General features: G+C 36.8%; 1 non-coding gene and 1 pseudogene across 1 annotated transcript; both read left to right on the forward strand.

Annotated features, from left to right (window-relative positions):
- Positions 1-207: 207 nt before the first annotated feature.
- The window catches only part of LOC110638795 (xyloglucan endotransglucosylase protein 34-like), a 42,857-nt pseudogene continuing 18,504 nt past the window's right edge, over positions 208-24,560 (forward strand).
- LOC131178841 (small nucleolar RNA R71) lies at positions 13,486-13,592 on the forward strand. Its single transcript, XR_009147849.1, has one exon. It is a non-coding gene; the product is annotated as a small nucleolar RNA R71 (small nucleolar RNA).

Consider the following 24,560-nt stretch of genomic DNA (forward strand, 5'->3'; position numbering starts at 1 on the left):
CAGCAAAATACTCAAGTTTACCTTTTATTTTCACTCAAGGTCATATATTTTTTTTTTTACTGAGAGCTAAACACAGGCTTATAGTTGTATTACCACTACCATTATTTTATTGTAGGCTTCAATAATTTAATGTTAGTTTAAAGTCGACCCCCTACATAAAGCCATTCCCCTCTACCATTCCCCTCATCCTTCTCTTAGCATGTCCCTCTCTCTCTCCCTCTCTCCTAGATAATGCTCTTGATTTTCCCGTTGATCGCTTCTTATTCAACTTCTCTACAGGTCTATCATAACTAATATTGCTTCAAAATCCGCTGAAATATGGCTTCTCATTACATGTGGACTCTGCCTTTGGCTTTGCTGTTTATGGTATCTACAACTATGGGAGCTGCCCCAAGGAGGCCTGTAGCCGTGCCATTCGGCAGGAACTATGTGCCTACATGGGCATTTGACCACATTAAATACTTCAACAGAGGCTCTGAGATTCAGCACTGATGTGGCCCAACCGCAAGTGCACGGGTCGTATAAGTAATATAGAAAAGATATCGTTCCCACGAGGAATTGTGTTAATGATTGAATTTTTGATATAAAAAGTTGACTAAATTGAACTATTTTTTAAATCAAAGCAATAAATTGATGGGTATTGGAATGTGAAATCTATATGTGCAAAATTAATAATCTATTCAACTATGTAATGATTTAACTAAAATTGCATCAATTTGAAATAAGCAAGTGAAATATGGCAAAATTTAAAATGGCAAGCAATTAAATTTGATTAGAAATTGACAATGATAAAAAGGCGATTCCGGAGTTCGGAATTTCATATTCGAGCTATTTTGGGATTTTAAATTGGTTATCCAATCTTGTGGAACTTACGGGTTTTAAGGAGATTAATTCTTAAATCATTTGAATACCCTTTCGAGTGAGACAAAGAGTGCCTTAATCAATCTAATCCTACTTTCGTGGAGTTAGAGTTAATTAAGACCCATTAAGTTCTTTAATTAATCTGTAAATCCTCTTAATCCTTAGTCTATTTCTAGAGCTAAGTTAATTAAGTTCAATTTATTGATTATCTATCACAAGGCCTTCTCCTTTCGGTGCCTCAACCATGGATTAAGAACATTACTCAATGGGATCCTATACTAAGCATGTCATTAAGCATACAAGAAATGAATAAAACTCATTAAGACCAGAAAATATGGATTACCCAATCAAAATCCACAAAATATCTCAAATATTACAACCCTTACTCCAGAATCAAAATAAAACTACTCATTATCCATAATGTTTACAAGAAATTATGAGTTTATAAGGAAATAAAGCTTTAATCTAAGCTAAGAAACAAGAAACTAAACACTAGAAATGTAGGAAAAATGTAAAAAAGGAAAGAAATCTGCAAATCTTAGTTGAAAATGGTGTGGAAGGTGAAAATGACTCTTCAGCTGCTGCCTCTCCTCTTTCTTTCCTTTTCTGCTCCTTGTCTCCCCTTCTAAAATGGGAAATGGGACTATTTATAGCATTTTCTGACATGGAGCCCTAAAATGATGTGTTTGAGGAGGGATTTTCTGAGGGAATCTTCTGCCAGCTCATTAATGAACTCTTTATGGGACTGCATAAGTGGACTGCATAAGTCATGCAGTCCCTTATGTAGTTTTCGGCTGGTTTCTGGTTCACTTATGCGAAACTGCATGACTTGCTGCATAGGTTATACACAATTCCGTGAAAGTGCATAAGGGAGGCGTGAATGTGCATAAGCTATGCAGTCTCCTTATGCACATTTCGGCAGGTATTGGAACAGTGATTTTTCTCCTTATGCAGATCTGCATAGCTTATGCGGCAAGTTATGCACAATTTGGTCAATGCATATTTCAGCTTGAAAACTTGTTTTTGACATCTTTGGCTATAGAAGTCACTCCTAAATGGCAAAAATTCTCTTCAGTCCTTCAAAAACACCATTTTTCCTACAAAACAAAGTAAAAATTACAAATTAATGCAAAATTGACAACTATGAAAAACTAACTAAATAACTAATGAAATTAGCTAAAAATGACTAATAATAAAATAAAATGGCTATGAAATTAGACCTAAATGACTATGCAAAATGTATGCATCAAATACCCCCAAACTCAAGCTTTTGTTTGTCCTCAAGCAAACTTAAAATTGTAATGCAAATTTTTTTAGGGGTACCTTATCCAAAGAGCTATGAAAATCAACTATTAAAGTAACTTAACACACCTTTAGCCACACCAACAATCCATATCCCCATCCTTCAAAATGCAAAGAATCTAATGCTTATCCAAGCTTTCACCGCTTAGCCATCAAGTCAATTATCATTCAAAATCCCCAAACCAACCAATCAAAAGAGAAAGTTATGCTCAAAAGGAATTCTAGGACAATCAATAGGCAAAGTGTCTCTATATAGAATGATGGAATTAAATGAATGAATAGATAATTTCTCCAATCCCATAGGCAAATTCCCTACTCCTATCTCCACTAATGTAGCAAGTACTATCAAGAAATCAAAGGTCTTTTTAGGGATGCAATGGGGCCATGGGGTTTAAAATGAGGCTAAGAAGAAAGATGGGTAAAAAGGATTCAAAGCATGAGAATATTTTCAATTTTTGACAACATAAGGTACATTTCTTATTTTATTATATATTTTTCTCTTCTTTATATATATGGGGGAGAGAAATACACAATGAGGATTGTCAAGTGCTAGCATAGTTTACAAAACACATAAAAATGGAGGGACATTTGATTCTTTAAACTTGTATTTTGCATTTTCTTTTGATGATTGTCCCTAAAATTTGCCACCCCCAAACTCATTTCTTTTAATGCTTTGGGTGGATTTCTTTCATTTCGAATGACAATGGTGAAAAGCACATATACTAGCACTTTTACAAGGTGACAAGCATTTCTTCTCCCTTTTATTGCATTTTTTTCTTTTCTCTTTTATTTTATTATATATATATATATATATATATATATATTTTTTTTTTTGAATATGTACCTAATGTTATAAATAATTATTCTCATGAAAAGGGTTGGAGTGTTTGGTTCATTGGCTAGGTAGTAATAAGGGTTTCAAGAAAAATTAGGGACAAAAAGGCTCAAAGGGGTTTGCAAGGGTCAATTTTAATTAGGAAAAGGGCCAAAGGTTTAAAATGAAGAGATTTAAATCAAAGAATGCCTAATCATCTCTCTTTTCAAGTACAAGCTAGTATTTCGCCTTGAAAGGTTTAGAAAATTTGTTCTAGGATTGGTGAGACATCATTTGACTACCTTATATCCAATAACTCCCTCTAAACACTTCCATCTCCAAATGACTAGTTGGGTGGCTTTTTGGCTAAGAAGATATAGGCATGGGATAGACACTTCAAAACCTTGCATCTCTTAGGAAACTTTCAATCCACAAACCCAACTAAAGGTAAGTCAAATCACTCTCATAGGTAGCTTTTCAATACTCAAGGGATTTGGCAAAAGATTTTAATGCATGATGCATGATTCCTAAAAATGAGTAATGCATTAACTAACTAAATGGAGGGAATCTATTTGTGTGCAATATGTACAATTTCTAAGTAATGTATAATGTGTGTGTAAATGTGTAATGTATATGTATGTTTGTATGTATATGTAAAATATTTATGATATGTAAATGGAATGGGATGAGATGCTCTTATACTCAAAATGTGAAAACTGAAGCAAAAATCAAAATGCACACCCCCAAACTCAAAATTAGACATTGTCCTCAATGTCTCAAGCAATTTATTATCAAAACTCAAAGCAAAAAGTAATTACCAGGAATTGTGAAATGTTAAGAGCAAAAAGAAAAGGTTACCTGGTATAGAGAAGATGAGAATTAAAGAGATAATTGGAATGCATAAGTAGCATTGAGTTATGCGAGAATAAAGTGCTATCGAGCAGTGCATAAGTAGGGTGCATAAGCCGCGTGCTCGCATAAGTAGCAATAAGGGCCGCACAGGCTATGCAGACATTTGCATAAGGATTCACACTGTGCAGTGCATAAGTGGCATAAAGGGTCGCATGTGCTATGCAAAATAATTGCATAAGGGAATTCACACTGTGGCAAGATATTCAAAAGTCACGCATGATGATGATTAGCAAGGAAAAATGTGCAACCACAATATACAAAACAGAATATATGGACAATTATGCACAAAAGGGCAGTAAAGGCAGTGAAAATCAATGGAAAACTAATGTAATGGCCATCCAATAGAACTTTAAGAAACAAACTAATTCAAAACAAACTAACAGAATTCAAAACAAACTATAATTGTTTGAACATATGTACAAAGAAAAAGTCCGACAAGTTTGAACAAAAGTAAAACAAAAACTAGTCTAGTTCTATTGTTTTGCCCTTGTCCATAGATGTTGCTAAGGGGCTGGTTGCATCTGGCTGCTGTCGAAATGATGGTGCTGGAGGAGGTGATGGAGGTGGAGGTGGCATTCCCAGAAAAATCATGAGTTTCTTCATCATCTCCTTCAATTCTTTTTGCTTGTCCCTGGTTTCCATGACAAGGTCAAATAGGTGATCATGACGATCCTTGAGGATATCAAGACCAGTGTCAAGCTTCTTATCCACAAAGTATATATCATCACTAAGCCTTTCAAGATAGGTGAATAAGGCTTTAGTGTTGAATGGAGAGAGGTTAATTTGTAGGAGGTGGATGAGGTGAGAAGCTCTTTGGGTTGTCCTGTGTAGATTGAGGGGGTGGGGTAGGTTCAGGAGAGTGCTGTGGGACTGATGGGACAGGTTGGGCTTCTGGTTGTGTAGTGGGTTCAGTTTTTGCTGCTGGTTGTGCAATGTCAGAATGTGGCAAACTGAACCCTGTTTTGGATAGGTGTGCAGCATCAAAATATAAGGTGTCCACAAGTGCTGGTATTGGGTGCTCTTCAGGATTAAAACCAAAATGCTTGGCTATAATAGTTATGAGCCCACCCAAGACAATGTCACCTATGGATTTTGTGGCAATATGCAACACATGCTCACAAAAGAAATAACCAGGAGAAACCTTGACCTTGTGGAAAGCACACCATAACATGAATAATTCAGATTTCCCCACAGTACCAGAACTAGTCCCTCTGCCCAAAATAGTGCTAGCAATCAGCCTATGAATAAACCTAAGTGCGTGGTCAAGTATTTGAGAAGTTTTTGATCTGCCAGCAGAAAAAGTCTGAGGTTGGTTTGTGATAATTCTCCAAAATTAAGCAGCATTCCAAATACCCTTGTTTGCTACCTCTACCCCTGTATATGGCACTCTAAATAGCCCATCAATTGCAAAACCAAGAATACTATGAAATTAATCCAATGATAACTCTCTATTTTGCCCCAAACATCTAAATTTCATAGTTGGCTTAAAATCTACATCATGCAATTTCAGGGTGGCAGAGAATGAGGAAATAAATTCCAAAACTAAAGCTGGGTAAACAATTTCTTGCTTGTGCACAAATTCCATCCAACCCATACCATCAAGATAGGCAACCACATTGTTAAATAAACCAAGTGACTGGAGAGAGTCCACAGAAATATACCTAGTGGGTTGCACCTTCCTTTCCTTAAGTCGTTTAAATGTTGCTTTGTGAGTTGCATCAGGAAGGGACCAAGGTAGTTTTGAGACCTGTGAGGTTGTTGACAATTGCTTTTTGCTGGAAGAGGGTGTGGAGGCTGAAGTTTTTGGCTTTTTGGGTGGAGGCTCTGACCTTGGGGTGGTGGGTGGTTCTTTGCGTTTTGAGAGAGGAGGTGCAGAGGCCATGGGTCGGGTGGATTTTGACCTGATTTTTCGTTTATACGTGGCTGTGGAGGGTGGTGGGGGTGTCTCTTGTGGAGGGGAATTAGGGTTAGGAGGTCGCATTGACAATGGTGAGACCTCGAGAGGAGAAGCTGGAGGGGAATGAGGAGGCGACTCCATAGTTCCCGATGGTGAAGATGGAGAAGGTGAGGGGAAAAGAAAAATGCAAGAAGAGATTAGGGTTAAGGCGGCGGAAATAAGCGTGGAGAAGAAGGGAAAGAGGTAATGCCGGAATAAATGGGAGTGAACAGACGGTAGTGAACAGAAAAGTCGGGAGGTGGGAAAAATGGGAGTCGAAGAAAATTTTTGGATTTGGATATGTAAGACTGCATAAGGGGATTAATGGGTGTGCATAACTTATGCACCCTGCTTATGCATGTTTCAACTTGTTTTGGACTTCAGAGAAATAGCTCATGCAAAAGTGCGTAAGTCATGCACTATCCTTATGCACTGTTCGGCAAGTTTTGACCTTCAGGGAGAGTGGTCATGCGGAAGTGCATAAGCTATGCACTCTGCTTATGCACTTTTCGGTGGGTTTTGGATTTCAGAGTTTCTGGTTATGCAGAAGTGCATAAGTTATGCACTCTCCTTATGCACCTCTCGACAAGTTTTGGGATTTTTGGTTGGTGGTCATGCAGTTGTGCATAAGCTATGCACTCTGCTTATGCACTTTTCGGTGGGTTTTGTTTTTCAGGGTTTGTGGTCATGCAGAAGTGTATAAGCTATGCACCCTCCTTATGCAGGTTTCGGCAGATTTTGGTGTTTGGAAAATGTAGTCATGCAGTTGTGCATAAGCTATGCACTCTGCTTATGCACCTCTCGGTGAGCTTTTTGGGTGGAGGCTCTGACCTTGGGGTGGTGGGTGGTTCTTTGCGTTTTGAGAGAGGAGGTGCAGAGGCCATGGGTCGGGTGGATTTTGACCTGATTTTTCGTTTATACGTGGTTGTGGAGGGTGGTGGGGGTGTCTCTTGTGGAGGGGAATTAGGGTTAGGAGGTCGCATTGACAATGGTGAGACCTCGAGAGGAGAAGCTAGAGGGGAATGAGGAGGCGACTCCATAGTTCCCGATGGTGAAGATGGAGAAGGTGAGGGGAAAAGAAAAATGCAAGAAGAGATTAGGGTTAAGGCGGTGGAAATAAGCGTGGAAAAGAAGGGAAAGAGGTAATGCCGGAATAAATGGGAGTGAACAGACGGTAGTGAACAGAAAAGTCGGGAGGTGGGAAAAATGGGAGTCGAAGAAAATTTTTGGATTTGGATATGTAAGACTGCATAAGGGGATTAATGGGTGTGCATAACTTATGCACCCTACTTATGCATGTTTCGACTTGTTTTGGACTTCAGAGAAATAGCTCATGCAAAAGTGCGTAAGTCATGCACTGTCCTTATGCACTGTTCGGCAAGTTTTGACCTTCAGGGAGAGTGGTCATGCGGAAGTGCATAAGCTATGCACTCTGCTTATGCACTTTTCGGTGGGTTTTGGATTTCAGAGTTTCTGGTTATGCGGAAGTGCATAAGTTATGCACTCTCCTTATGCACCTCTCGACAAGTTTTGGGATTTTTGGTTGGTGGTCGTGCAGTTGTGCATAAGCTATGCACTCTGCTTATGCACTTTTCGGTGGGTTTTGTTTTTCAGGGTTTGTGGTCATGCAGAAGTGCATAAGCTATGCACCCTCCTTATGCAGGTTTCGGCAGATTTTGGTGTTTGGAAAATGTAGTCATGTAGTTGTGCATAAGCTATGCACTCTGCTTATGCACCTCTCGGTGAGTTTTGGATTTCAGAGTTTCTGGTTATGCGGAAGTGCATAAGTCATGCACCCTCCTTATGCAGACTTCGGCAGAGAGAGAAAATGCAGGATTTGAAGTCATGCAAATGTGCATAAGTTATGCACCTTGCTTATGCACTTCTCAGCAAGTTTGAAATTTGACAAAATGTGGCTATGCAGAGTTGCATAAGCTATGCAGTCTCCTTATGCAGTTTGCAACAGGGATGAAAATGGCAAGAATTGTGGTTATGCAGGATTGCATAAGCTATGCAGTTGCTTATGCACAATTGAACAAGATTAAGATTGCAATGGAACATGATTTGCAAGTGTGAAAAATACCTTAGAATGAAGAAATATAATTCTATTAAGCATAAATCATGAGAAATTATCACCAAAAATACATCAATATATATACAAAATCCATTAAAATTACATCACACATGCTTGTAAAAGTGAATCCTGCATAAAAGGCATTTGTGACCCATGCCATTTTGACTCAAATTCTGCAAATCAACATTTAGCACATTAAAACTCAATAAAATCTGCATAAAGTTGCATTTATCTACAAATGATGAAATCCCCAAGGCATGCCAAGAAAATGCAGCATGTTCATCTTAAATCTCACACCCCAAATAAACTCAAAACTACAACATTGACTCACTTACCACCATATTAACATTATAAGCACAAATATTAAAAAGTTACATACCCAACCTCACCAAGAACATGAGTAATCTGCTGCAGACACCCTCTTTGCTGCAGAATGTCATTTTTCCTCTCTGCATAAACTAGATAGCAGCCCCTGCACAGGTTATGTAGCAAAAACCTATCAGTTTTTGGGAAAGTTTGAAGGACAAAATTTTCAAGTTAAGAATCACTCCCCAGCAGTTCACCAACCTTCCTCCATTGAAATACATCTACAAGGGACAAGATTCAACAATGTAAAAAATGGAATTTGGGGAGATTTAAGATAAAAACAAAAACAATGAAAATAAAAGTAAATCAACAAAAAGGAAAATAAAAGAGCTTGGGATGCCTCCCAAGAGGGCTAATTTATAGTCCTTAGCTGGACTTTTCATGAATTTCACTGAAAAGAGGTGAGGTATTGGAGAGCTTGTAACAGCTTGCTCCCTTTATTGGGTCTCCAGTTATATAATGCTTCAATCTATGCCCATTGACCTTAAAATTCCTAGATTTTTCACTCCAAATTTCAATTGCTCCATAAGGGAAAACCTTAGAAACTCTATATGGGCCAGTCCACCTTGATTTAAGTTTTTCAGGGAACAATTTCAATCTTGAGTTGAACAATAAAACTGAATCACCTTCTTTGAATTCCTTTTTTCTAAGATGCTTATCATGCCAAACTTTAGTTCTTTCTTTGTAAATACGGGCACTTTCATAAGCATCCATCCTCAATTCTTCAAGCTCATTAAGTTGCAATAGTCTCTTTTCACCAGCTTGCTTAAGATCAAAATTCAAGGTCTGAATGGCCCAATATGCTCTATGTTCTAGCTCCACAGGTAAATGACAAGACTTACCATACACCAACCTAAATGGAGTAGTTCTTATAGGGGTTTTGTAAGCAGTCCTATATGCCCATAAAGCATCATCTAGTTTGATAGACCAATCTTTCCGAGAATTGCTCACTGTTTTCTCCAAGATATGTTTGAGTTCTCTGTTAGAAATTTCAACTTGTCCTGAAGTTTGAGGGTGGTATGGGGTAGCTATCTTGTGCACTACACCATGCTTCCTCATTAAGCTCTCAAATTGCTTATTACAAAAATGTGAACCACCATCACTAATTATAGCCCTAGGAGCTCCAAATCTACTCAAGACAAATTTTTTCAAGAATTTCACTACCACTCTAGCATCATTAGTTAGAGTTGCAATAGCTTCCACCCATTTTGACACATAGTCGACTCCAACTAGAATGTATTTATTACCAAATGAAGGAGGAAATGGCCCCATAAAATCTATTCCCCAGACATCAAATAATTCTACTTCAAGAATACCATTTAGGGGCATTTGATCTCTTTTTGACAGATTTCCACTCCTTTGTCATTTATCACATTCCAACACAAATTTCCTCACATCCTTAAAAAGATTTGGCCAAAAGAAACCAGCTTGCAAAATTTTACTAGCTGTTTTAGAGATTCCAAAATGTCCTCCATAATCAGAAGCATGACAATGATGCATAATACTATGTGTCTCCTCATCAGGAACACATCTCCTTATTAAACCATCACAGCATCTCCTAAAGAGTAAAGGATCCCCCATCTATAAAATTTTACCTCATGCAAAAACTTTTTCTTTTGTTGCCATGTCATACCTAGAGGTAAAACTCCACAAGATAGATAATTCACAAAGTCTGCATACCAAGGTAGTTTAGCAACAAGAGAGAAAAGTTGTTCATCCAAGAAAAACTCATCAATAGGGATTTCATCCAATTCTTCATCATCCAATTTCAACCTACTAAGATTATCAGCAACTACATTTTCAGCTCCCTTCTTATCTCTAATCTCCAAGTCAAACTCTAGTAGCATCAGAATCCACCTAATGAGCCTAGGTTTAGCCTCCTTTTACTGAGCAACACCGATGGTGCATGATCTGAAAATATAACCACCTTTGAGTCAATTATGTAAGGTCCGAACTTTTCCAATGCAAAGACAATTGCTAAAAATTCCTTTTCGCTTGTTGCATAATTTGTTTGAGCCTCATCCAAAGGTTCTACTAGCATAATAAATAGCATAAGCCTTTTTGTCCTTTCTTTGACCAAGAACAGCTCCAATTGCATAGTTGCTAGCATCACACATAATTTCAAAAGGTAGGCTCCAATCAGGTGGTTGCATGATCGGTGCAGTGATAAGAGCTTGCTTCAACCTGCAAAAGGCATCCAAACAATCTTGATCAAATACAAATGGTGTGTCATTAATTAACAAATTAGACAAAGGTTTGGCTATTTTAGAAATATCCTTGATAAAGCGTCAGAGAACCCAAAGATGTCCTAGAAAACTTGAATTCCCTTGACATTGGTAGGAGGAGCCATCTTCTCTATCACTTCAACCTTGGCTTTATCAACCTCTATTCCTCTGTTAGACACCAAATGTCCAAGCACTATCCCTTCCTGAACCATGAAATGACACTTTTCCCAGTTTAACACAAGGTCGATCCGCACATGTTTGTAAAACTTTAGAAAGGTTAGCCAAGCATATGTCAAATGAAGATCCATAAACAGAAAAATCATCCATAAAAACCTCCATTATATCTTCAATGAAATCTGAGAAGATTGCCATCATGCACCTTTGAAAAGTGGCTGGTGCATTACACAACCCAAATGGCATCCTCCTATAAGCAAAGGTTCCATATGGACAAGTGAAAGTGGTTTTCTCTTGATCATTTGGATGGATAGGGATTTGAAAAAAACCTGAGTATCCATCTAAATAGCAAAAATAAGAATGCCTAGCCAGTCTTTCTAACATTTGATCAATGAAGGGAAGTGGAAAATGGTCTTTTCTAGTGGCAATGTTTAGTTTTCTATAATCTATGCACATTCGCTAACTAGTTACTGTTCTTGTGGGAATTAATTCATTATTTTCATTTTTGACCACTGTCATTCCACCCTTTTTTGGGACAACATGTACTGGGCTCACCCAAGTACTGTCTGAGATAGGATATATGATCCCTGCATCAAGTAACTTCAAAATTTCCTTTTTAACAACTTCTTTCATATTTGGGTTCAACCTTCTCTAATGTTCAATAGATGGCTTACAATTTTCTTCCAAAATAATTTTGTGCATGCAAAAGTGTGGGCTTATTCCCTTAATGTCATCTATGGTATATCCTAAAACTTTTCTGAATTGCCTCAACACTCTTAACAACTTATCAGCCTCTAAAGTACTCAAGTTTGCATTTACAATTACTGGATAAGTGTTATTAGTGCCAAGAAATTCATACCTGAGCTGAGAAGGAAGTTGCTTAAGTTCTACCTTAGGTACATCTTCTTCCTTGAATGATGGTTGCTTAGATTCTACTTTTTCCTTTTGTGTGAGTTGAAAGACTGAAGCAAAAATGAATGGTGGACTTCCCTCTAGATGTTGAGCATATGCAGCCACATGAGGGTTGTCATAGTCCATGCCTCCTCCATGAACCAAACAATTTTCAAGTGGATCTTCTGGATATCTTTTTCTGAAGTGTTCTTCAACCAGCTCATCAATGATATCAACTCTTAAGCAAGTATCAGCTTCAGAATGATGTTTCTTCATAGTGTTATTAATGTTGAAAACCAATTGATCTTCACCAACTCTAAGAGTCAATTTTTCTCCCTTAACATCAATCAATGCCCCTGCTGTAGCTAGAAAGGGTCTTCCCAAGATGATTGGGATATTAGAATCCTCTTCCATGTCCAAGATGACAAAGTCAACAGGTATATAAAACTTCCCAACCTTCAGAGGCACGTTCTCCAAAATCCCTTCAGGATACTTAATTGATCTGTCAGCTAGCTGAAGAGAAATGTGGGTTGGCTTAAGATCTCCCATATTGAGCTTCTCATAAATGGAAAGGGGCATAAGGCTAACACTAGCCCCTAAATCACATAAAGCTTTTGTAGAACAAGATTCCCCAATGTGGCATGGAATTGAAAAACTCTCTGGGTCCTTGAGTTTTGGAGGAAGTTTCCTTTGGAGGATAGCACTACATTCTTCTGTCAAAGCTACAGTCTCATGGTCTTCAAGTCTCCTCTTATTTGAGAGAATCTCTTTTAAGAATTTTGCATAAGAGGGCATTTGTGAAAGAGCATCAACAAAAGGCACATTGATGTAAAGCTTCTTCAAGACCTCTAAAAACTTCCCAAATTGCTTATCAAGCTTGGCCTTTTGAAATCTTTATGGAAAGGGAAGTTGTGGCTTGTAAGGCTCTGGAGGTATATACTTCTCTTCCTTCTCTTCAACCTCCTCTTTACCTTTTTCTGCGCTCTCTTGTTTTTCACTCTCATCAGTTTCTTTCTCATTTTCTCTCTTCTCACTATTTTCACTTTTCTCATTTTTTTCACTCTTCTCATTATTTACAACTTTCCCACTTCTTAAAGTAATAGCTTGACACTGCTCTCTTGGGTTTTCTGGTTGACTTGGAAGTTTTTCAAAAGACTTGGTACCTGAGAAAGATGCTTGTTGTGCAATCTGATTTTCCAGCATTCTGTTATGTGTCTGCATCTGTTCTAGCCTTGCTTTCATCTCTCTTATCTCCTCATCATGCTTAGTTTGGTTAGCAAGAATCTGTTGTAATAAAGCTTCTGTGGTGGGACTTTGTTCTTGCTGTTTTGGTGGAGGGTTCATATTTTTCTGCTGAAAATTAGGCAATGGTTGCCTATTTTGCTGATATGGAATTCCTTGTTGCTGTTGTGGTTGAAAATTCTGATTTGAGACTTGACTTTGCTGATTTCCCCATGAAAAGTTAGGATGATTCCTCCAAGTTGGATTATAAGTTTGAGAGTAAGGATTCCCCATTTGTTTGTTTCCATAATTACCAACATATGCTGCTTGCTCTCCATAGTCTACTCCACAGCTGGTAGTTCCCTCTACATAAGCAACTTGTTGTGAACTTCCAGATGATGATGATGAACTAACCAACATACTCAAATCTTCCATCTTCTTAGCCAAAACATTTGTAAGTGCATCAAACTTTGCATTAATCATGTTGAATGGATCAAGATCATACATTCCAGCAGCTTGCCTTTTTTGAGATGGAGCTGGTCCTCTTGGACTACTCCAAAGATGAGTATTCTTTGCAATTTTCTCCAATAGCTCATAAGCTTCATCTTCATGCTTCATAATAAATTCTCCTCCTATTTGAGCATCAATAATCCCTCTAATTGTAGGAGTAACATTTGTGTAAAAATTTTGGTTTATCATCCATTTCGGAATGGCATGATGTGGGCATTGTCTCTCTAATTCCTTCCATCTCATCCATGACTCATATAGAGTTTCATCTTCTCTTGGTCTGAAAGCTGTCATTTGATTCCTCAACTTTTGAGTTTTTCCAGGTGGAAAATATTGTGCAAGAAATGCATCAGTGAGTTGCTCCCAATTTGTAATGGAGTTGTGAGGTAAAGAATCAAGCCAATCCAATGCTCTATCTTTCAAAGAGAATGGGAATAGCTTCAATCTTGTTGCATCATCAGACACTCCAGGTTGTTTTTGCATGTCACAGATCATAGCAAACTTCTTCAGATGTGTTTGTGTATTTTCAGAAGGATGTCCTCCGAATTGAGAATTCTGAATCATTTGAAGAACTCTAAAATCCATCTTGTAACTATTTGCATCAATTCTTGGTCTTGCTATGCTCTCTCTCAAGTCATCAAAACGAGGAAAAGCATGATCCATCATACTTCCCCTAGGCACATTAGCATTTACAACTTCTTCACCTTGGGCTGCATTTTCATTGTTTCGATCATTTCCAGCATTACCACCAATTCTAACTCTTTCATCAGCCATGTTTGCTTCTAATTCAGTTTCTCTCAAAGATTCTTTTCTTTTCCTGGTTTCTTTCTTGTTGGCTTTACAAAATTTCTCAATTTCAGGATTGAACAATAAAAATGTGTCACTTGTGCTTCTAGCTCTTCTCATAAAAGATTAAAAGTACCTGAAAAAGAACAAACAAACACAAAAGATGAAAAGATAACAAAGATAAAACTATAAACAACTACAATAATCAAGAATTCAATTTTAAACAAACAACTCCCCGGCAACGACGCCAAAAACTTGATGTGGCCCAACCGTAAGTGCACGGGTCGTACAAGTAATATAGAAAAGATATCGTTCCCACGAGGAGTTGTGTTAATGATTGAATTTTTGATATAAAAAGTTGACTAAATTGAACTATTTTTTAAATCAAAGCAATAAATTAATGGGTATTGGAGTATGAAATCTATATGTGCCAAATTAATAATCTATTCAACTATGTAATGATTTAACTAAAATTGCATCAATTTGAAATAAGAAAGTGAAATATGGCAAAATTTAAAATGGCAAGCAATTAAATTTGATTAGAAATTGACAATGATAAAAAGGCGATTCCGGAGTTCGGGATTTCATATTCGAGCTATTTTGGGATTTTAAATTGGTTATCCAATCTTGTGGAACTTACGGGTTTTAAGGAGATTAATTCTTAAATCCTTTGAATACCCTTTCGAGTGAGACAAAGAGTGCCTTAATCAATCTAATCCTACTTTCGTGGAGTTAGAGTTAATTAAGACCCATTAAGTTCTTTAATTAATCTGTAAATCCTCTTAATCCTTAGTCTATTTCTAGAGCTAAGTTAATTAAGTCCAATTTCTTGATTATCTATCACAAGGCCTTCTCCTTTCGGTGCCTCAACCATGGATTAAGAACATTACTCAATGGGATCCTACATTAAGCATGTCATTAAGCACACAAGAAATGAATAAAACTCATTAAGACCAGAAAATATGGATTACCCAATCAAAATCCACAAAATATCTCAAATATTACAACCCTTACTCCAGAATCAAAATAAAACTACTCACTATCCATAATGTTTACAAGAAATTATGAGTTTATAAGGAAATAAAGCTTTAATCTAAGCTAAGAAACAAGAAACTAAACACTAGAAATGTAGGAAAAATGTAAGAAAGGAAAGAAATCTACAAATCTTGGTTGAAAATGGTGTGGAAGGTGAAAATGACTCTTCAGCTGCTGCCTCTCCTCTTTCTTTCCTTTTCTGCTCCTTGTCTCCCCTTCTAAAATGGGAAATGGGACTATTTATAGCATTTTCTGACATGGAGCCCTAAAATGATGTGTTTGAGGAGGGATTTTCTGAGGGAATCTTCTGCCAACTCATTAATGAACTCTTTATGGGACTGCATAAGTGGACTGCATAAGTCATGCAGTCCCTTATGCAGTTTTTGGCTGGTTTCTGGTTCACTTATGCGAAACTGCATGACTTGGTGCATAGGTTATGCACAATTCTGTGAAAGTGCATAAGGGAGGCGTGAATGTGCATAAGCTATGCAGTCTCCTTATGCACATTTCGGCAGGTATTGGAACAGTGATTTTTCTCCTTATGCAGATCTGCATAGCTTATGCGGCAAGTTATGCACAATTTGGTCAATGCATATTTCAGCTTGAAAACTTGTTTTTGACATCTTTGGCTGTAGAAGTCACTCCTCAATGGCAAAAATTCTCTTCAGTCCTTCAAAAACACCATTTTTCCTACAAAACAAAGTAAAAATTACAAATTAATGCAAAATTGACAACTATGAAAAACTAACTAAATAACTAATGAAATTGACTAAAAATGACTAATAATAAAATAAAATGGCTATGAAATTAGACCTAAATAACTATGCAAAATGTATGCATCAAGCACCACTTGGATAAATACACTGGTGCGACATCGTCTCCATTATTTTTTTTTTCTAGTACAAAGACCATTTTTCTTCGAAATGCGAATATTTATCAACTTTGAATGGGTTTGATCTTGGGAAGGCACTGGTTTCCAATCGAAAGGGTCATACTTGTTCGGCCACTTCAGTATGCAAATAAAGTTGGTTCCTGGGGATTTGTTACTGCCTTCTATGTGAGTATTTGTCATAACACTGTTACCTCTAAATAAAGACTTTGAAAAAAATTGGTGTGACTGATATTTTGCTCTGTTATGACTTAGACATTTGAACATCAACTTATTATAATTATATCTATGGCAGCTATCTTCTCAAAACTCAGAGCATGATGAGATAGACATTGAGTTCTTGGGAAACAGGACTGGGCAGCCCTACATTTTGCAGACAAATGCGTTCACAGGAGGTGAAGGAGACAGAGAGCAGAGGATTTACCTCTGGTTTGACCCAACCAAAGATTATCACTCCTACTCTGTACTGTGGAATTTGTATCAGATTGTGTGAGTAGCCTTGCCATTGCCTGTATTTTTTTTTTTAAATTTTCTTTTTAACCTTCTGCAATTAATGCGATTATTAAGGAGCTTAACGATAATGAATCCACGTAAATTAAGTGTGGCACATAGGATGCATGTGAATTTGATATGGTCCAACTAGTTTGAAACAAATCAACAAATCAACCAACAACGTAGGACTATGCGTTGAAATTCATTGAAAGCAAGTTGATAGAGTGCTGTTTTTCAAGGATGAGGATTGGATTATTCCGATAGTACTTTTGAGCTGGCAATCACATTATTTTTCTTTCCGTAGAAGTTGATTGGATTTGAATTTGATTTCGAGAAATTGCGATCTTGTTTTAATTTATTTTTTCCTGCACAATCACAAAATCATATTAACATCTGATAATATTGAGTTCAGGTTCTTCGTGGACGACGTTCCAATCAGGGTTTTCAAAAACTGCAAGGACTTGGGAGTAAAATTTCCATTCAACCAACCCATGAAGTTGTACTCGAGCCTGTGGAACGCTTGTTTACTAGTTTTTCAACTACCGCAAGCGCACAGATCGCTAACAAGTAATAAAGTGATGAGTAGAGTATCGTTTTCACGAGGACTGTGTTGAGTATTAAACTATAGTGATTTTAATTATGTAGAGAAATAATAATTATACCTAAATTGAAAGAAATAAAATCTAAATAATTAACTAAAATAAAATACTAATGGACAAATGCATTCTAGAGCTAGGGGTTCACACTTCAATCAATTATAGAATCAATCTTATTCATTCAATAAATAAGAGATTATTATTTTGATGGAAATTAATCCTAAGTTATCTTAAGTCCTTACTCAATGCACTCAAGGTGTATTTTAATTAACATAAACCCTACTTTCGTGGTGATTAAATTAATTAAAACCTTTTAAGATTTTTGATTAATTTTGGAACTCCACAAAGGTCATCAGTCTATCTCTAGGTCAGATTTTCTAGGTTCAAAATCCTGATTTTCTAATATTAATATTCACCTTTTAGTCCTTCAATTAATATCTGCAATCAATACTAAGTGAGTACCAACACATAGCATGCATTAAGATCACAAGAGATTGAATCAAAGAATAAAATACCTAATGTATTAAATAAAATCAAACCAGATCCATAATGAAATTGAGTGCTATACCCTAACCCTAGAATAAAGAACCTACTCACCCATGGTGAGTTTTACAATCAAGTTTATAAAAAGATAAAGAGAAGACATAAGAAGAAAATAGAGTGAAAGAACCCAAAAAGAGAGTTGCAGCATTGGACTTTTGGAACTTCAGCTCAAAATTCCTTAGATAAATTGGTTCTCTTGGATGTAAATTCTATTATTGGGTGTAAATTCTCTCCACTCTCAATTCTTGACTTGTTATGTTTATATCTGGTGTAAAAACTCTAATTTCAGAGTCCTAGAAGTGTTAGGAGTCCATTCGGGTCGAGTTGGAAGCAAGAAAAGTTGCATCAGAATCACTGTCAGGGGACTTTACACGGGTCGTGTAGTGATACACACCCCGTGTAACTTTCTGCCACTTTTGTTTTTCAAGTTTTCTTTGTCCAGAAGGTTACACGGGGTTCAGAAAGTTACACGAGGTGGGTTACACAGCCCGTATACTGTTTCTGGCCGTGTATTCTTCACGTTTTGATCTCTAGATCTCTTCCAAACTCATCTTTGATTCTAGAACCATATAAAAACACTTGATAAAATATAAAATCAATGAATTGAGTTGGATTAACATGTTTTTCTAAAATAATAATGAAAAAATATAAAAATAAACATAAAAGGATACTAAATGCTAACGAAATGCAATGCATGTTAACCTTAAATGTCTATATAATTTGATGCAATCAAATACCCTTAAACTCAAACCTTTGCTTGTCCTCAAGCAAATTAAAACTTTATAAAAACTCATTGGGGGTACTTAGAAACATAACAAAAAATTTAACTTGCACATAATTGGACACTCTTTAACTTTCATACCAATTCCTACTTTCATGGCATAGAGACCTCAACAGTTGCTAGTTAGAACCTCATTCCCTTCATGGTGTTTCAACTAATTATTCTTCTATACAAGGCCATTAATAAGTCACAAATAACCCATTTTATCAGGATAGACTTGAGAAACACTTACTCCCCCAAATTTGCCTCTATTATGGATAATTATAATGAAGTGACTCAATTCCAACTCTATAGGTATATCTCAATTTTCTATCTCCACTAATATAGCATACACTTTTCAAAAGATCAAAAGGTCTTTAAAAGGGTTGTAATGGGGCTAAAAGGATAATGACTGTGGGGCGGGGGGCGTGAGGCAAAATATCATCCATTAAAATTATATAAAATGCACCAGGTAATGCCCAGGAAAGATGGTGGAGTCACAATGGTCTCACTTAAATACCATCTCCTTAGACAGCATTTCCTAGACATGCACTTCATACAATCCTAATAGAATCAAACCACTGGTAAGTACCGTCTTCCCATAACACTACCACGGTACTAAGGATTTATGCCACGAAGGCATAGATAGACAGGAGTCGCCACCCGGGTAATAACCGGGACATATTCAGTGTTTCTTCCGAGGGTTATGGATGGCAACTTACTCCTTGCAGAGTTTCCACAACCGTTATTACCATAGCCCAATGTCTAGGTTCGGGATAATGGGTACGTAAGGGGAAGGTGTTAGGCACCCCTTACGCCTGGTCTAACCTCGTTAATTCGAGTGCCAGTCCTCTACTAATGTTTCTAGAAGTCTTATTTATTATTCCTTTATTAAACTTTATCCTAAAAATGTAATTCTAATCCTACACACGCAAGTAATTCACAAAAAAGGGTTGTTGTTTACACACAATTTTCATGCATAAGTAATTCCTATCTATGGGGTTGCTAATTATTTAAATGATATTTACCAGATGACTAAAATTAATTTATTATTGGGAATTTAATTTACAAACAAATTCAATTTCAAATAACCCTATGTTTCTATTTAACCTAATTAATTAATTTTCACTAAGTTACCCTAAGGATAATTGAACTAAGTTAATTATGTACATGTGTAATTTATTCTAATATCACATAAGTCCCAAACAATCACAACCTAATAAAGATTTCTAACATATAAATTTATTTTACAATTATCAAGTATTAAATTAAATTTATTTTACATGCCAATATTAGTTTAATTTACAAACAAGATTAATTTTAATTTACAAAGTATTTATTTAAATTAATTACATGCAAAAGTCAGTTAAATTAAAAACAAAGTTAATTTTAATTTACCAAATGAAAGTTCTATTATTACTACAATTTCATGCCAATGGTTATTCGAGAAGTTTAGAGCTACTTACTTGTTGGTACATGGATTTGGCATTTGGGCAAGCTACCCTTAAAAAAGGGTCTTCTCTTCTAGTATGGCAATGATATCCCTGGCTTACTCCCGTTTAGCTCCATATAAGCTCCACGCAAATGCTCTCTTTGGTACTTACCTTAGGGCTACTTACCAATTTTGTTTGTAATAAAAAATAAAGACAATAAAGAAAAATAATAAAAGTACGAGAGACAGAAACTAAACATGTGCAAAGTTGTGTATCCCCTCAAATTAAACATGATTACATGATCTATATGAACATATAAAATAAATTGAAGACAAAGAGCATAGAATTAAAATATTGTGTGGCATAGATCTTGAAAAAAAAAACAATAAAAACTGACCTTTCAGAAATCTTGTATGAAAATCTTCTTGAAGAACAGAAAAAATAAGGAAAAACTCAAAAAGTCTTGAATATCTCTAAATTTCTTATAACTCTGAATTTTCTCTTCCTCTTTCCTCCCATCCTCTTCTTCCCTTCTCTAGTAGGGTATTTATAGGGTTTTGGGAGAGAGGTGTGATAGGGTTTGGAGTCTTAGGATGATAAAGTTTAGATGACTTAAACAACTACAATTGCAGAATTCGAATAAGACTGGGATATGGGTGAGGTGTTTCAACCAATAGGAAGACAGGAAAAAATGGAAGGCACCAATAGGGAATGAGGAAGAGGTGTGGTAGGATTTGGAGTCTTAGGGTGATAAAGTTTAGATGACTTAAACAACTACGATTGCAGAATTCGAATAAGACTGGGATATGGGTGAGGTGTTTCAACAAATAAGAAGACAGGAAAAAAATGGAAGGCACCAATAGGGAGTGAGGAAGAGGTGTGGTAGGGTTTGGAGTCCTAGTGTAATAAAGTTCAGATAACTTAAATGACTAGGATCGATGAATTTGGATGAGACTGGGATACGGGTGAGGTGTTTCAACCAATAGGAAGACAGGAAAAAATGGAAGGCACCAATAGGGAGTGAGGAAAAGAGTGGGCCAAGGAGGAGAGAAATATTTTATTATTTTAATTTTCAGAAAATAATTAAATGGGTCCCATTTAAAATTCCTAACTAGGCTTTCTTAGGCCCATGGAGCCCAATTAAACTTAATTAGATCCATTTAAGACCTACCCATATTAAATTTAAACAAAATAAAATTTTATTTAAATTTAATTAAATTAATTTCCCCAAAACTTTATTATTATTTTTATTTTTTTCAAGATCATGCCACAGAATTAATAATTCAGCTCCATGCCTCCAATTACATCTTATAGTCATATAATTTTTCATCATCGGGTTTCTCACGGCCTCAATGCACATACTCATCACAAAATAAGGGTCTACAGTTTGCCCCCCACTTTGGCGAAAGTTGAAATCAATGTGAAAGCATTGCTCAAGTTTCGTCAAAGTGAAACTCAAATTTCTAATAACTATGAAACATTGGCTATGAAGATCAAGTATATCTTGCTCGGTCGACATACTCTATGTTATGAGACTAGCTACGGTCTTATAACAGTAATAACTGTGTCATGTGAAAAATGAGTGTATCTTGCTCTGTCGATACACTCTGCGTCATAAGACTAGCTACGGTCTCATAACAGTGATAACTGTGTCATGTGAAAAATGAGTGTATCTTGCTCTGTCGATACACTCTGCGTCATAAGACTAGCTACGGTCTCATAACAGTGATAACTGTGTCATGTGAAAATTGAGTGCAACTTGCTCTGTCGATACACTCTGTGTCATGAGACTAGCTACGGTCTCATGGCAATCGTGGTGATTTGAAATGTTGTGGATTCGTATTTAGGACCGCAGTCCTAAACTACCTACGTATCCCCCTCGCTATCCTGAGGAAGAATCAGACCCACTCGTAGTTCGACACTTGAAACTGTGGTGATGCATGTTCTTCTACGCCTTACACACCTACAGGTGACATGTTGATGCGTGTTCTTCTACGCCTTATACAACTATGCCATATGCCCCAAACAACGTCTAAGGACTTACCAAAAAATATCTGTCATGAAATGTTATGGGTTCGTATTTAGGACCGCGGTCCTAAACTACCTATGTATCTCCCTCGCTATCCTAAGGAAGAATCAGACCCCCTCGTAGTTCGACACTTGTAACTGTGGTGATGCATATTCTTCTACGCCTTACACACCTACAGGTGACATGTTGATGCATGTTCTTCTATGCCTTACACAACTATGTCATGCGCCCTAAACAACGTCTAAGGACTTACCAAAAAATATCTGTCATGATTTGAAAAATTTAGAATGATTGGGTCTCAAAATTCTCTCTGATTTTTATGTTTCCTATATGCTACTTTCTATCATGGGCATGCTGATTTTACTAAAGATTCTAAAAAAAATTAGTCCTTTGAGGGACCTCTTTTTGCAAAAACTTTTTTATAACCTCAAAATTTTTGAGAAGAACTGTTCACCAAAAATGACTTCCTTAAGGTCACAATACAATTTCCTTCTGATTTTTCTTTTTCTTTTTCTTCTCTCCCCCATGCTTCATTATTCTACAGCTATTTCAAAATTTTTTTTGCCTTGACTCCTTTCTTTTCCATGAACTCAATTCTTTGTGCCCTAACTTTTGCCTGAAATGCTCTTTAGAGTTTTCATCTCAGCGGGCTTGCTCTAACTTTTGCCTAAGAGGCCCTTTTGGGTTTTCCACCTAGCGAGCTTTTTTTTTTTTTTTTTGAAATTAGACAATTACCAGGGCATTTATATCAAGCACCTATCTTGTCATGCTCAGAAGACATAGATTAAATCAAAATAATGCAGTTCAATTACTTAATCATTTGATGTATTCCTCAAGACACAAACATTCACGATCATAATTAAATAAAATCCATCACTAGTCAATGCAATAAAAACTTCTTTATTTATTCAGGTACACCATTACTCCCTCTTACATTTAGTTTTGCCAAATTTCTAACCTTCCAAAGTTAGAAATAAGCTTTATAACCTGCCAAATGGCCTTTTCAGGTTTTCCATCCAGATCTTCTCTCATCTCTCCTTTTGCCTAGACTGCCTTTTGCAGGTTTTCAATCTAGCATTTTTTTTCTTTTCTTTTCTTTTTTTTTCTTTGACCCTTATTTTTGCCTAGACCGTCTTTTGTAAGTTTTCTGCCTAGCAGGCTTATCTCACACAAAGTACCGTTTGAGCTTGTCTAAGTTGACTGGTTCTTGAAATTCATTCCCATCCAGGTCTGATATTCTTACAGTAGCAAGATCTTTTGACTATGTGTGGACCATCCTAGCTTGGGTTAAGCTTTCCTCTTAAATCAAAAGGGATGGGCCGAGCTTATTTCAAAACCATGTCTCCCTCTTTGATCTTTCTTGGCTTCACCTTCTTATTAAAGGCTCTAACTATCTTCCTCTGATAAGCTTGCATATGATACAAGGCTCACATCCTCTTTTCATCAATCAAAGCTAATTCTTCTTATCTCTTCTAAGCCCACTCATTTTTTTAGGATCTTAGCTTCTAGCATCACTCTTAAGGATCTGAGCTCTCGCTTAATGGATAGCATTGCTTTAGTCTCATACACTAAAGAGAATGGAGTTGCCCCCGTGGATGTCCTTGCAGTACTACGATAACCTTAAAGAACATAAGGGAGTTTTTCAAGCCTATCCTTATATGTTTTGAACATTTTTTTCCCAACTAGAACCTTTCCATTCATATGGGGACCACACATTCCTGCATGTACTTCTTTCATTATTTGCTCAGCCTATTTTTCTATCACACATAAGAGTTTGTAAAATTGCCCCCCAGCTAAAGTAAGTTGAGCAGCTAATTTATGAATTATTGCTCTATCTCTTTTGTAGGCTTATTGCGAGTATTCTCTCACTTCCAAAGACCTCCTTATGTCTTCATATCATTTTCCTTCTCCCTCTAGGTCCACAGGTGCCACTATTAATTCTTCGTAGCATGAAATTTTACTCCTCATTAGGATAACTAGCCAAGTCAACTTTTGATCATTCTTTTCCTATGGGGACATTAGCTTGGCTTGGGAATCAGCCATCTAATTTTTAGCTCGAGGCATGTGCTTCTTGGTACTTTGTTAACAAGGCTATAAATTTATCTCTTTCTTCTTGGGTTAAATCTTCAGCTAACTTAATGTCTTTAGGATTATTTGGTGTACCCAAATTAATAGAGATCGATTTTGATGCATTAATAGAAACTGATTCTAAATTATTATGAATGCCATGCATATGCCCATTAGAATAAACATCAAACAAGTAAGCAGAAGGACTGGTCATGTTGTAGGGGCAAGGGGGGCGTGAGGCGAAATATCATCCATTAGAATTATATAAAATGCACCAGGTAATGCCCAGGAAAGATGATGGAGTCACAATGGTCTCACTTAAGTACCACCTCCTTAGACAGCATTTCCTAGACATGCACTTCATACAATCCTAATAGAATCAAACCACTAGTAAGTACCGTCTTCCCATAACACTACCACGGTACTAAGGATTTATGCCACAAAGGCATAGATAGACAGGAGTCGCCACCCGGGTAATAACCGGGACATATTCAGTGTTTCTTCCGAGGGTCATGGATGGCAACTTACTCCTTGTAGAGTTTCCACAACCGTCGTTACCATAGCCCAATGTCTAGGTTCGGGATAGTGGGTACGTAAGGGGAAGGTGTTAGGCACCCCTTACGCCTGGTCTAACCTCGTTAATTCGA

The sequence above is a fragment of the Hevea brasiliensis genome, chromosome 3 (genome assembly GCF_030052815.1).
Source record: "Hevea brasiliensis isolate MT/VB/25A 57/8 chromosome 3, ASM3005281v1, whole genome shotgun sequence".
NCBI lineage: Eukaryota > Viridiplantae > Streptophyta > Magnoliopsida > Malpighiales > Euphorbiaceae > Hevea > Hevea brasiliensis.